The sequence below is a fragment of the Nannospalax galili genome, unplaced genomic scaffold (assembly GCF_000622305.1).
Source record: "Nannospalax galili isolate Female #2095 unplaced genomic scaffold, S.galili_v1.0 scaffold589, whole genome shotgun sequence".
Lineage (NCBI taxonomy): Eukaryota > Metazoa > Chordata > Mammalia > Rodentia > Spalacidae > Nannospalax > Nannospalax galili.
The window spans coordinates 3,792,701-3,806,122 of record NW_008360324.1 but is presented as its reverse complement, the minus strand read 5'-3'; positions in this window follow the sequence as shown (position 1 = coordinate 3,806,122).

Below are 13,422 nucleotides of genomic sequence, written 5' to 3'. Positions count from 1 at the left end.
CTTATAGGGTTTATACTGAGTACAATATTGTATAACTGTAATAATTCAACTGTAAACCTAAAAATTTACAGCCAATTTTGAAAGAGATGCATCCTACCTCAGGAAACCGTTATTGAATATGTCAATTGTGTTGTGATGATATGCTTCTTCTAAGTATGTTGTTATTAAATAAATCATTTTTAAAAATTAAAAAAAAAAATAGGGTCTCCCTAGTCCCAACCCACCTGGGAGTCACTCTGTGGATCAGGCTGGCCTCCATCTTGCAGAGATCTGCCTGCCTCTGCCTCCTTGTGGGCTGGGATTAAAGGCTGGAGCCACCAAGCCCTAAGCCCTGGTGGTGTCTGAGTTTGGGGTACCACCACACCCCTGCGTCTGAGTTTGGAATGGTATCTCAGGAGAAGGAAGGTATGTGTGGCAGTGGAGATGAGAAAGCTGCGGGAAGGCAAGGACAGCTCTGCAGGGGCAACTTGCTCAAGTGAATGGGGAGCAGGTTGATGTTTCTGTAGGTCTGTGACAGTGGGAGGGGGCGTCCATTGAGCTACACGACTGTGCTCAGTACCTGCTGTTCTTATGAACCTGCCCTTTCACATGCTATGGGGTTTAAGTGCCTTTTCTTTTCTTTTTCCCTCTAAGTAAAAAATTCCACAGATGTTTGCATTCAGGCTTAAATTTCATTCATTCTGATGTTTTCACTAATGCCCCTTGGGAATTAGATGATCCTTTTTATGTGCTTTTCTGTGATTTGGCAAAACCCAGGGTAAATGTCTTACTTTTGTTTTTCTTGCCGTGGGAGAATTGAAAACAGTAGCTTTTGTTCAACAAAATTTTTCTTTCTTTCTTTCTTTCTTTCTTTCTTTCTTTCTAGTGGTGCAATAGTGGCACTTTTATCTTGGAGGTAATCAACAGCAGCCTGATTGGACTTAAGACCCATTCATTAGGAGGAAATCCATTATGGTACTGTAAACATAGCCAAGTACCCATGGTGAAGAGGTCATAGACCCTAGAGAAGAGCCTACTACTGATCACTTTCCTAGATCATGAAAATTTTTCTTTCTTTCTTTCTTTCTTTCTTTCTTTCTTTCTTTCTTTCTTTCTTTCTTTCTTTCTTTCTTTCTTTCTTTCTTTAAAAAAGAATGCTGTCCTGGGACAAGGGTCCAGGGCTGGCTCTCTCCTACCTCTTTCACTGTTTTTCTTCCCTGGCTGATGTTTGGCGATGGAACTTGTTTTCTGAAAGTGTTTTTGTCTCTCCTTCTGTTTCTTTTATTCCCGGGTCTTAGAGAGCATTAAGGCCTGTGGGCCCAGGACAAGTACAGACAGGTCTGTCTGTTCATCAGCCCCTTTCCCCACCCTGCTCTGCCTTGCCTTTCATAGGCAGCACAGGGCCCCACGGGACGACTTCTCACACAGGCATTGTCACGAGGAAGCTACGTCACAAGCATAGCTGAACACGTTTGTGTCTGTCCACGATGTCAGCATTTATTGAGCAACAATGCATTTACAAGCTACTCCATTTTGTTGGCTTTGATTCACCCAGTATTCCTAATTTCATTTGGTGTCTGTAGTTGTTGGAAATCATAGGTTCTTTAATTCCAGTCTTGGTTACTAATGTTAACTACTAGATTATGTGTCACTCTTCACACAATAGGCTACAGAATGACTAAGAAAGGGTTAGAGCCTTCAGGATTCACACAGACTATACTGAAGGCATAGGCAGAGAGCCTACAGAAATGCAAGCAGGAGTCTCTGCAAGGGACCAAGTAACTTCTAGAAATCACAGGCACAGAGCTGTTAGTGCTCAGACTTGTCAGATGCAGGTCTGGGTCACCCAGGGATTTGTTTGATTTGCTCATTTAATTTATTTTTATTTTTAAAGTGATTTTATTTTTTTATGTGTTTGAGTGTATTGCCTGCATATGGATGGATGCACCCATGGAGGTCAGAATCTCCTGGAACTGGAGTTGCAGATGATTGTTAGCTGCCAGGTGGGTGCTGGGAATTGAACACGGGTCCTCTATAAGAACTCTTGACCATTGAGCCATCTCTCCAGCTCCTTTATTTATTTTTTGACAGATTAATATGTATATATGAGATGGGGTTTGGGGGCAATCTCATACATGTATACATTGTATTTTGATCTCATTCTCCCCCACTAGTCACACTTGTTCATCTCCCTCTTCTGTTGAACCCATCCTCCTTCTTTGCAATCAGTCCCCTCTACCTTCCTGTCTTTTCTGGTGACTCACTGAATAGGATTGCATTCACAAACAATGATGGGGATTATTTACCAGAGTTTGTGCAACTTACGAGTGAACGTGTACCACTGAAGAAAATGGCTCCCTCTCCCTTGGCAACTCATTAACTACCAGAAGCTCTTCAGTAAGGCCTCAAGAGCCCCTCTTCCAAACATGGCAGAGCACTGATGGGCCCAGTCTTATGCAGGTTTTGTGTAGTTAAACAAAGCTGCTGTGAGTTCATTATTGAAACTATCATGTCACGTTTTACATTTCACAGCACTGGAACTGTCAACAAAAGAAACATTTTGTTTCTCTCATTTTAAAGGAATACAAGAGATAGTTATTTTGGAGCCAAAAATGAGTCAACATGACCTGAGAACACAGATTTAGGTGTCCCCAAATACTGTGAATAATTCAGAAGAACAGGTAGACTTATGAACAGCCACATGTCTGTGGCCTGTTCTATAAGCGCTGCACTAGGGGACAGGCTTCTGCTACCTACATCTGCTTATGATTTCTGGAGTACAAAGAGCTTTCCCCCAAATATCCTTTTTTTACTTTGAATACTACTTCACCTATCATACGGCAATGGCTAAAACCACTGGATTAACAAAGATGCGACACTAGAGACAAGTACTGCTCACTGAAGGGCCATGAGGTTCCCTCAATTTCCAATCCTGTCTTGGCAGTGAGGTGGTCCCAATTATAGACGATTGAGAGGAAAGAAATGTGTCTATTGTTGCCGAGTGTCTCTTCCATTTACCCATGTCAGCCATGTTCCCCCAGAGAAGCAATGCAACATGTCTATATGCTCTAAAGATAGCATGTGACTTCCAGCTATACCCAAGTGCTGCTGTTCCTGAATATTTCTCTGATCCATCGCCTGATTTCTTCTAGGCCTATGTCCAAGATATCACTTTTTCCAAGTTTGAAAATCTTTGTGGACATTCTCCTTGTTTGTACCATGGATCGTCTTTCTTGCTAAAGACATTTTTATCTTCTTGAAACAGAAGACTCTACTATTCAAATGTATAATTCCAACTCCCATTTCAGTGTCTGAAACATAATTCATGCTCAAAACATTGTCTTGGATGAATATCAGGAGTCTTCAGTTAAACACATATAAAACTCAGTTTTCAGAGCATCTTAGTAAGTGTTCCATAATCTTAAAAATGTCATTTCTCAACTTTGAAAGTGCCCTCTTTGATTGTACAACCTCTTATTCTTCACATAGAGTATTTTGGGAACTTGTAATAGAATGGGCTAATGCAAAGCATCTCCATATTTTCTTCCCATAAAGACTGTTAGGACTTAAGAGATTACATTCCTGACCAAGCACTAGGTTTTAGCTCAAAGCTAATGATTGACGGTGTGCCCTAGAAGACATCCTAAAAGAGCAACAAATGAGTATATTTGGAAACAGTAAAGGTATGTTTCTAATTGTATTAAATGGATTTAAAATATGCTGTAGAAATTCACATTTTTATAAAGTTTATGATCATTTTATTTGCTTTATTGGAACTTAGAAAAATTGTTTGAAGATGATTGGAAATGGTCCAGTTCACAATCCTCAGCAGATTCAGTCTGATGCCTTTTTACACTTCACTGTATTTTTCTCTAAAGTCAACAGATGTCTTTGAAATAATCTCAGTGAACTTAGAGCTGCTTCAAGCTTCGTGGATGGTTTTCATTGTGGGAATTTTCTGCTGTCCGATCTGATGTAAGTATTGATGATGGTGTGATTTTAAAGATCCAAACTGAGAGCCCACCAATTTCTTCCGTGCCTCCCCTGTGCATGCAAGAATGGCAGTCTGAGCAGAACCTGAGCATGATGTAACTCCTCCTTTACTATTAGGGGGAGGGGGGGAGCCGGGCTGGCATTGAAATATGTTTACAGCAATTGTAATATTTGCAAACTTTTTTTTTGAAACAGGGTCTCCTTGTAGCCCTAAGTAGCCTGGAAATCTCTATGTAGATCAGGTCAGAAAAAGGTTATGGATCCCCTGGACCTGGAATTACAGATGGTTGTGAGCTGCCATGTGGGCGCTGGGAACTGAACCCAGGTCTGCTGCAAGAGCAGTTGGTGCTCTCAACCACTGAACGATCTCTCCACTCCCGAGTTTACCAACTCTTGAAAAAGAAATTTAAAACCTCCATTTTTCATGACTTCCTTGCCCAGAAGGGCACACGGAAGACCCTGAGATACAAGTGCCTCCCTCCTTGGCCTTTGTCCTCTTCTGACCATGAGGTACTTCTTGTTGACCAAATTTCATCGCTGGCTACTCATGCCATTGAGTTTTTGAAATATTTTATTTTTATTTTATGTGTACAAGTGTTTTGCCTGCATGTGTGTAAGTGTACCATGTACATTGCGATGCCCACGGAAGCCAGAAGAATGTGTCAGATCCCTTGGAACTGAAGTTACAGATGATTGTTAGTTATCATGTAGGTTCTGGGAACTGAATCTGAGTCCTCTGCAAGAGCAGCCAGTGCTTTTAACCACCGAACCATCTTTCCAGCCCCAACATTTAAAAATTACACTTATTTATTTATTTATTTTGTGTGTGTGTGTGTGTGTGTGTGCACACGCGCGCGCGCATGTGTGTGTGCCACAGCCTGCATGTAAAGGTCAGAGGACAACTTTCAAGAGTCAATATTCTTCTTCCACCTTGTATATCTTGGGAATCCACTACAAGCTGTTGGGCTTGGCAACAAGTGTCTTTCCCTACTGAGCTATCTTGCTGGCCCCACACATGGCATATTATAGCAGTAGATCAAGAAGGATGTTTTTCTTCTAATTGATGACTATATTGTTTATTTTCTTTATAAACGAGTTTTTGTGGAAGAAATAATTTTTAAGGCTGATTTATTTATTATTTATTTAGTGTGTGTGTGTATGTGTGTGTCTGCTTGCACACATGCCACTGCATGTGTGTGGAAATCAGTTCTCTCTACCATGTGAGTCCCAGGGATCAAATTCAGGGCATCAGGCTTAGCAGCAAGCACAATTACCAGCAGAGCCATTTTGCCAGCCCTAGATTCTAAATTAAAATTTTCAAAAGGTTAAGAGCGGTGGCTGTTCTTACAGAGGACCTGGGTTCAGTTCCCAGCACCCACATGGCAGCTAACAACTGCCTGTAACTCTAGTGCCCTCTTCCGTTCCCTGAAGGCACTGCATGACATGGGTGCACTTACATACATGCAGGCAATATACTCATACATTTAGTGTGTGTGTATGTATGTGTGTGTGTGTGTGTGTGTGTGTGTGTGTGTATGTGTGTGTCACAATCTGCATGCAAAGGTCAGAAGACATCTTGCAAGAGTCAATATTCTCCTTCCACCTTGTGTGTCTTGGGAATCCAATATAGGTTGTTGGGCATGGCAACAAGTGTCTTTCCCTACTGAGCTATCTTGGAGCCCCCACACATGACATATTATAGCAATAGACAGAGAAGGATGCTTTTCCTCTAATTAATGGCTATATTATGTTCATTTTCTTTATAAATGAGTTTTTGTGGAAGAAATGGTTTTTAAGGCTGATTTATTATTTATTTATCTATCTATTTATTTATTTTGTAAACATGTTCCTTTCCACCTAGTAAAGGTTGAGTGGATAACTGAGACTTGAGGGCATTTTCTTTTCCTGCTAACAAATATAAATGCAGCATGTTCCTCTTTTCCCCAAGAACAGGATTTGTTCATAATCTACTGAGAAGCCTCTGAGCGTGTTTATTCCTCCTGGAGCTTGCCCATGGTTGAGCATGGGTTTGGAAGCCCTGACTCAGCTGTTCTGAAACCAGGTACATCAACATATCATCCCTTAGCTTGTTTTGCACCTCATGGAAGAAACCTTTCTACCTTAAAATACTGTAGGCACTGATTCTCCCCAATAATGAAGGACACACAGACTATAACAGAATAGACAAAAATAGAACGCTTCTTACATGTACCTCTTATGTCATAAATTCTCATTATTCAGAAAAATATTGAAGGATGACAGTGTGCTATACCTCATGTTCAGTTAGGAGAGAAGAATCTCTTTTGTTGTTTCTACTGTGCTGTGTGCTCCAGGACTAGCTGGCCCCAGAGCTTCTGGGTAATTCTCTTGTCTCCACCTCCTTTATCGCTGTAGGAGTGCTGGGATTACAGGTGTGTACCACCACCACATCCGGCTTTTTCACATGAGTTCTGGGACTAGAACACTGTGTGGTTCAAGCTCCAATGTCAGGAAAGGGGAAGGGTTACAGGAGACCTGAAGGCTGAAGAGATTTTGAGGAGTTGTGAGGAGATAAGATGTACTTTATTTACTGACACACAATTTGCTAGGCAGGCAGATGCTGACAAGCACTCAGGCACATGCCAGTACACATGGGCCACATACAAGTTGGGTTTAGGCACGTGCGCAAAGACTGGCTCACAGGTAGGCATTAGGCTGACAAAGGTGAAGATAAAGGCTCTGAACTCAAGGCCATATGTAGCGTTCTGCCAGAAACAGTTACATAGCAGATTATATTATTATTTTTGTGTTACCCAGCTAATTGATGTCAGCCATTTTGTGTTGACTTATACCCTGGCCCACATCCCCTCATGCCCTGTGTTAACATCTTGACATCATGGCCCATGCCAGATAGCTATAGCAACATCATGTTATCTAAACATAAAATTGCCATACAGCCTCTGTTTACTTTAAACTCAGGCTGTCAGGCTTGTGCAGCATGTGCTTTTACATGCTGAGTCATCTTACTGGCTCCATTCTTCTATTTGTAAAGGAAAGAATTCAGTTGAGAGAAAGTTTAAGCAGTTTATTTAGTAAAGTGAAACAAAACAATGGTATATTGGAGAGATACTGGAGCAGGCTGACTCAAGCATGTTTGGATAGCAAGCCATTGGGTTTTATCTTGTGAATTTTTAAGGTTTTATGAGTGTTTATGAGTTGGGTTGGGCATTCATGCAGGTAAGGTGACTCTTTTACTCTCTCTCAAATCCTGGTGAACAGAAATTCTTCTAATGACCCTGAAAAGCCCCGAAGGATGGTTCAAAACCACAATGCAAATGATATCACAATGAAATCGGAGTCTTTTGAGGATGTAGACCTTTTGATAGGGTGCATGTGTGGCAGTTGGGAAAGTGTCCTGGTGCAAATTTCTGGTATAGCTAGAAGAGCCTAACTGTAGCTTTAATGATGTTTATGCAGAAAGAGGCTTTCTGACCCTCAGGAGACAAGGTACCAAGATGCCCCTGCAGTTTCTCTTGGTTACCTCATCTATGACTCCTTTCCTACATGTTCCAGTTTCATTTCTGCTGCTGTGATAAAACAGCCTGACAAAAATAAACTTAAGGGAAAAAATGGTTACTTTAGTTTACAATTTCAGGGCAGGGTACATCCTTGAGGGGAATTCAAGCAGGAACTCAAACAGCTAGTCACACACATCACATGCAGTTAAGGGCAGAAAGAAGTAAGTGCATTCAGGCCTTGCCTGTTCTCAGCTTGCTTCCTCCTCTTCTGTACTGTTTAGGATGTCTGCTTAGGGAATGGTGCAATCAAGACAATCCCCTACAGACATGTCCACAGGTCAACTGATCTATATAATTTTGCATTAAGATTCTCTTTCCAGGGATTCCAGTTTGTAGTTAAAATGAACCAGGATACTATCTAATCTCAGCTCTAGGATCTTCCCCAACATGAGTTCCCACAGATGCTCCAGTCCTTTGCATAAAATGGTGTATTATTATTTGTGGATAACCCACACAAGTTCTTCTGTCTTCAAATCATCTCTGGAGTTCTTACAATACCTAATGCAATGCTAATACTATCTAAGTGGTTGTACTGTAGTGTTTAAGGAATGACAGTAAGGAAAATGTCTGTACATGTTCAGGGATGACACAGTCTTTAAAAGAATAGATCTTGACCATGGGTGGTTGAATCTAGAGATATAAAAGAGGAAGTGAACAAGGAAGAATAAAGATGGATTTAATGAAATAAGAAGATAGAACCCATACTCTGGATCCAGTCATGAACAAAGGTATGGGGAATCAGACACATAGAGCCAGAGACAGAAAAAGGCAGGTGGATGCACAAAGAGAAACTTCACATAGAAACATACATATACATATTCATACCCTCCAAAAGACCCAACCAAGCCAATTACACACACATACACATTGGAGACCCATGATGGACAGAGATAGACAGAACTAAGGGTTATTAGGGTGCTCTGGAGAAAGGCAGAGCACGGTGTATGGGACATCCAGTCACTCCATTCCTCATGTACTGTCTGAAACTCATGGTAATCAAAGGTTTTATATTGATCAACACTCTCTAATTGTGTAGCTATGGGCCATTTCCCATCTCTAAAAATAAGTACTTAGGATGTGTTTTGCAGGGTCATTTCAAGAATCAAATGAGATAATAATATAACATCCAGGGCTTTTCTTGCTTGCTACCTGGCTCGGTGCAAGTATTCAGTAGATAATGATCACTGTTATGATTAAAATTCACAATGTTATGGAGTTGGGATTTTTTTATATGAAAAATGAAGTTACAACTCAAAGAAATATAATGTTTTGCTCCAGCTTCACAATTATTGACTGGTGGATACTGATGTGGCTTCAAACGTACCAAGCTCAGAAGTTTATGTTTATTTCATTCTTCTATGGTAGGCCCACTTCATTGCAATGCTACCCTTGAACCTCTAATTGTAGATGCATAAGTATCTTTGTGTGTATAGTGATGACATAGCAATGTCCCTCTTTCCATACTTCATAAATTGCTCAAAGTGCTGAGATCTTTTTATGTCAATTATCTTGAGGTCTACACACCACTTTATCTTTCTGCTATAATCCAGTACATTAAGTTACTGACCTTTAATATGTATTTTGGTCTCTCAGATAATATTGCCAGAATTTATCCTGATTTTCACATACAGATATGAATAGTAGGTTCTATGTATTTTCTCTCTCTCTTTTAAAAACTATTTTATTTTTTGTGTATGAGTCTTACTGCCTGCATGTGTTACCTGTGTCATGCAAAGCCCAAAGGGATCAGAAGAGGGAATCAGATCCCTTGGAACTGGAGTTATGAATGGTTGTTAGCCACCATGTGGGTGCTGGGAACCAAAACTGGGTCCTTTGCAAGAGCAGTCAGTGCTCTTAACCACCGAGTCATCTCTCTAGCCCCTCTCTCATTTTTAAAAAGTGATTGATTTGATTTGATTTTTTAAAAAGTTATGTGTATGCATGTATCTGTGTGTCAGTATATACATGTGAGGGCTAAAGACCACAGAGGTCACATGTGTAGGATCCCTTGGAACTGGAGTTATAGGTAGCTATGAGCCACCAGATGTGGGTGCTGGGAACTGAGCTCAGAAGAGTAGTATATACTGTTAACCACTGTGCCATCTCTCCAGTCCCCTAGATATTTTCATAGAAGATGAAATCAAGCAAATGCACTCCCCCAAAGGTCATACTTGAGAGGTTTTACTGACCTCATACACTTAAAAAGATGCACTGATGGCGTTTGTAAACTTGCAGTTCATCTCCTATATTAAAAGTCATTTTCCTGGGCTGGAGAGATGGCTCAGCAATTAGAATCACTGGTTTTTCTTGCAGAAGACCTGGGTTCAATTCCCAGCACCCACATTGCAGCTAACAACCATCCAAAGCTCCAGTTCCAGGGCATCCAATGCCCTCTTCTGATCTCCACGGATATTACATGGCATGAGTGTATTTATATACATGCAGGCAATGCACTCACACACCTAAAATAAAAATAATAAATAAAATACATTTTTTTAAAAAAGAGCAGAGCTTTTCTCTTTGTATCATCAGGGTTGGTCACAGGATAATAGTATGTTTGTTGGTTGAACAATGAATTCTCTCTGAAGACTTCCAGAGGCATCAATTTATTCATTTACTGTGATCTAGTTTTTACTGTATCTTGAGTGATTCATGCCTTTGTCCAATCTCAAGAGTAGGTGGCCTTCTTCATCTTCATGCCTGAAGTCTAAGCCTAAGCCTAAAGTCAAAGATGCTGCCCCAAGGGCCACAGGGCACAGTGTGCACTGTGTGGTTCCAGTTTTTAAAAATGCCGGTGCTTCTCTTAACGTTTGCCTCTTAACTCTCCCAGAGTTATAAAGAGATCTCTTCAGTGTTTGATTCTTTTTCCGTCTTAGAAACACCAGATCCTTATTCGGGTGATGGGACGCCTGTCTGTGTCTCACATTCATCAAACTCAAATAGTCCATGACAGCTTTTCCTTTTATGGATTTTTTTTTTCAGAAGAAATACATGTACCACCCAATTTCTGAATGCTGCCCAAAGTGGTACTGAGACCCGACCCATGAATGGGCAGAGTCTTCAGGACTGTTTCCAACAGCTATGCCAAAATTCACTTTTTGAAGCCAAAAAAAAAATCTGAATTCTCACACCATTTCTGTGTCTTGTTTGTGACAGACAAATCTGCTCTATGTTGTACATTTCCAATATGCATTTTTCCAGGTCTGAGCTGTCCACATGTGAGTCCTGTCTTCCAAGGCAAGACTCACTACTAATTCTTTCATATCACGGTCAAGGGCAGTCTGTGTACAGTATTTGATGTGTTACAGTGTGTTTGCCTCTCTCAATGAAGGCTTGGCTTAATCACTCAAAGGCACAACGTTTACTATTTCTCTGACATTCCTCACTAGTGAAGGGAATACGAAGGGGCAGGGTGGTCTTTCACTGGGAGTGGTGCCCCAAGTGGAGTGACAGTCTCCTTCTATCTCTGACTCTAGCAAGTAGAGAAAGGAGGGAGGGTTCCCTGCTGGGGACAGATATCTTTAGCATCCTCTGACATGTAGAGTAAATGATAAAGAAGAAGAGAGAAGCAGGGAAATCCCTCTGACAAGGGAGCTCCTGATCTGGGGATGTAGCTTGGTGCTAGAGCACTTGCCTATCATTCATGAGACTTTGGGTTTAATATCTAGACCTTTAAGAAAGAAAAAGCAAGGAGCTGCTGAGTGAGGTGGGCTGAGGGGTCAATATAGCCTATGGGCAGCTCTACTATGAGAGTTAGAAATGACCATTGTTTTAAACAATAGATTTCGTAAAGCTGAGAGAGGCAAAAGAGTAGAACTCAGGAGTAAGAGAAATACACTTTTAGAGAAAATAATTTTGCACTATGATGCAATAACCCAAGCAATGGCCTGTTATACCCGAATTGCTTTGATAATGTAACATAACATTGAAATTTTTAAATTTATTTTTAAGTGCACAGGTGCTTTGCCTACATGTATGTAAGTGTACCATGTGTGTGCAATACCTGAAGAGGCCAGAAGAAGGCATCAGGTGCCCTGGTCCTGGAGTTAAGGATGGTTGTTAGCCACCATATGGGAACTAGGAACTGAGCCCAGATACTCTGTAAGAGCAGCCAGTGTTCTAAACCCTGAGCCATCTCTCCAGCCCTGTAAAACATAGCATTTGTACAAGCTAATATATGTCCATAAATAAACACTACTTTAATCTATTTTGTGTTACTGTAACAGAATACCACAGGTCGATAATTTATAAGAAAAGTAATTCATTTCTTTTCTTGTAGTTCTGGAGTCTAGGAAGTTAAGGGTCATGGGATTGCTACCTGGCAAAGTCTTCTTGTGCATTATTACATGCTAGAAGGCAGAGGGACAGGAGAGAGAGCACATGAGAGAAGGGGAAACAGGTCATGAACTAGCCCATTCACCAGGAACTTAGTCTCAAAACATGCAATAAATGCGTTACTTCATTCGGGAAGGCTCTGCCTTCATAACCTAATCACTTCTTACAGACCCCACCCCTCCACTTAGTTACATTGGCAGTCAAGTCTTCAGCACATGAGCTTGGAGGGCACATTCAAATCACAGCACATATTTAAATCAAGAACAGCAACAATAAGAGTGACCAGAACAGAAACTGTTCAAAACCATCTCACTTAATCCTTAAGACAGCTTTATGAAGAGCCACTGTTTTTATTCCCTTCTGTAAATGACAGAACACAAACTCAAACTGGGTACACGACAGGTATCGGGAAGTGTGGTCTGCTACTTGAACCCTGACTTTCCTCACTCCGGAGACTCATGTCTCACCTTAGAGTCTCTTTATCATCCTTCAAGTGTCCTCTGAGTGCAGCCCTGCTGAACTAAATTTATGCTTGCATTTCTTTCTCAGCTCTCTAAATAGAAGTCCCTCGAGAGCATTCTTTAGCTCTTAACCCTTGTGTCAACGTTCCTTACAGGCACTTATATAAAAGTCCTTTGAGGCTCCAGCACCAGCTATGGGGGGGGGGCGGTCACACTGGCTGCTATGTCACTCTCTTGACTGGGCACCACTCTCTGTGGCCTGTTTTCCCCTCCTGAGTTTGAACTTTCAGAAAAACTTTTAGCTATTGACTTTGTTGTTTGTGTGCTTGACTCTCTGTTCTTTCTCCAGCCTATCTCAACCCAAATCTGTTAGACACAGGAACCTCTCTGGGGCTGGGCTGTTCCTTCAAGCCTCCCATTGCTTGTTGATGGTACTGTTCACTAAAGCCTCCTCACTCCTCTGGTCTGTATTTTTATCTTCATTTTTCCTTTGTGAACAAATTTCCATAGCCTTCCTAAAACTTATATATAACTTCTATTTCCAAAGCTTAGATCAAGATTATTTTAAATGTTATATGAACCCTTCAACTATATTTTGAACTTTATAAAGTCAGATTTTTTTTTCTGCTCAATTAAAATTCTCAACATATTGGCCAGGGTGTTGACAACACAGCAGACAGTAGCAAGGATATCAGAGTATAAGGGCTCTAGTTGGGGGAGGGAAGCTATGGGAGGGTGCCATCTGGGAAGTGGGTGTATCATCAAATAAGATGTTTTGGGATGTTCTGTGTGATACACACACACACACACAATCAACAAATTTTTAAAAATGTATTATATTTGAGGAGGAAGCATGGAAATTTACATCATGCTAATTAGTAGAGGTGATAAACATTACCATTGAAATCCACCCGATGACTTCATAGACATACACAGGTGCCAAGGATCCAAGTGCAACCGATTATGACTAGTAATAATCAGATGAATACAGATTAGAGATGCATGCGTCAACATCTCAGTGTTAGCAGCAAAAACAATGAGTCTTTCTGCAAGGAACAATATATTCTAAAATGAAATGGAGATCTTTTTTAAAGGTT